Genomic DNA, 2,289 nt, shown 5'->3' with positions numbered 1-2,289 from the left:
ACATATTTATGTCGTGTGGGGGATAAGTGTTAGTAGCTTTTATGATATAACATATTTAGAGAGAGGAGAGAAGGGGGGGGGGTTTTTTTTGGGATTATTGTAATTATATAATATATTTTTAATATATATATATATTAATATATAAAAATAATATATATTTTTATTTTTGTGTTGTGTGTGGTGTGTGTGTGTGATGTGTGTGTGTGTGTGTTTTTGTGTGTTTTTTTTTATTGTGGTGTGTAGGTTGGTTTGTGTGTGTGTGTGTGTGTGTTGTTTGGGTGTGGTGGTGTTTTGTGTTTGTTTGTTGTTTGGTTTTGTGGGGGTGTGTGGTGGTTTTGTGTGTGTGTGTGTGTGTGTTTTTTAAATATATAATATATAATATATATATAATAAGATATATATATAATTGTGTGTGTGTGGTGTGTGCGTATGTATATGAATGTGTGTAATGGAAGGAAAACCCACAATACAAAAAATAATTTTTTAAAATGAACACAGTTTTGAAATCACCGGATTCCATCCTCAGGTGTGTGTTGGGGTTTGTGTTGTGTTTTGTTTTTATATAACACACAATTATAACCTGAGGTGGAATTCAGGTTTGGGATTTCGAAAAATGGGGTCTCAGGAAGAGTGTTTTTGTATAATAAAAGTTGTAAATATGTTTTTTAATTATAATTAAATATATTATATATATTATATATATATATATATAATATTATATATTGTTTTATAAAAAAAATACAAATTTTTTATATATTAAAAATTAAATATATATATATAGGGGGTGTGTGTGTGTGGTGTTTTTGTGTGTGTGTGGGGTTTTGGTGTGTGCAAGTATGAAATATATGTGTGTGTGGTGTGTGTGTGGTGGGGGGGAAAAGAGAGAGAGAGAGAGAAAGGGGGGGGGGAGGAGAGAAGAGAGAAAGTGTATGTGAAGGGGTGTATGTCGTCGAACAGATTTCGAGTGAAAAACGAAGGGAAATACAGGGAAAAAACCGAATAGCTATTCGTTTTTTTTTTTGTACTTCCCTTTGTTGTTTTCTCGCAGCACACACCCACCACACAAAACACACACACACACACAAACAACACACAACACCAAAACCCCACACAAAAAAAAAAATTAAAAAAATATATATTAAAATATATATATATTAAGATTTTTTTTATTTTTATAAATAAATAATAATATAATACATTATATATATATATTTTATATTAAAATTATATTGTATTATAAAATATAATATATAATATAATTTTTTTGGTTGTTTTTTTTTGGTGTGTTGGTTTTTTTTTCTTGAGAAGATAAAAAAAAAATTATAAAAAATTAAAATAAGTGGGGGGGGGGGTTGTTGGGTGTGGGGGGGTTGTGGGTGGGGGGGGTGGGGGTATTTTGTTTGGGGATATTAAATTTTGGGGGGGCGGGTGGGGGTTATGAAAATTTAAATTAAAAATTAATAATTTTTTTTAATAAAAATTACTGATTTGTTTTTAAAAAAAACTGCAAAAGAGCCAAAAAAAAAAAAACAGAGAAGCATTGGGCCCCGCTAAATGCAAGAAAACCCGGGAAAACCCCTGTTTGGCAAGGCCGTCGTTTTTAAAGCTTTTGACCCCCAAAATGCAGCGCGTTTCTTTTTGTACCAAACTTTTTTTTGGAAATGAGATAGACTGTTAGATAAAACGTGTGTAGGGATAAATAGTATTTCCTAAGGTGGCTCCCGACACCACACATATCAAACATACAAATAAAATAAAATTTTTGGATATTTAAAAGGGGTATAACATAAATATTAAAAATTAATCTAATAATTTATATATTTTATATTATATATTATAATATATATATATTGTGTGTTGTGTGTGGGTGTGTGTGTGGTGTGTGTGTGGGTTTTGTTGTTGTTGGGTGGGTTTTTCTCAAAAAAAAGGGGGGAAAAAAAAAAAAAAAAACAAAAAAAAAAAAACAAAAAAAACCAAAAAAAAACCCAAAAATATTCTTAAGCCGGCGTGGCCGATGTTAGAGCGTCGGACTCAAGACTGTCACGATCGCAATCCAGTTCGAGGGTTCGAGTCCACCACCGCCGCGTTGTTTCCCTTAGGCAAGGACTTCACCGCGATTGCCTTGCCTAGCACTGGGTGGCCAAGCCAGCTCAAAGTCAAGTGCTGGTCCCAAGCCCGGATAAAAATACTAGAGAATGATTACCTAAGAAGGTAACACCGGCACTCTCCGTGGAAAGGAACTGGGGACCCTACACGTACTCATCCAAGAGCATCACAACGTGAAAACTG

Source organism: Penaeus monodon, chromosome 39 (genome assembly GCF_015228065.2).
Source record: "Penaeus monodon isolate SGIC_2016 chromosome 39, NSTDA_Pmon_1, whole genome shotgun sequence".
NCBI lineage: Eukaryota > Metazoa > Arthropoda > Malacostraca > Decapoda > Penaeidae > Penaeus > Penaeus monodon.
Note: the sequence above shows the minus strand (reverse complement) of the source record.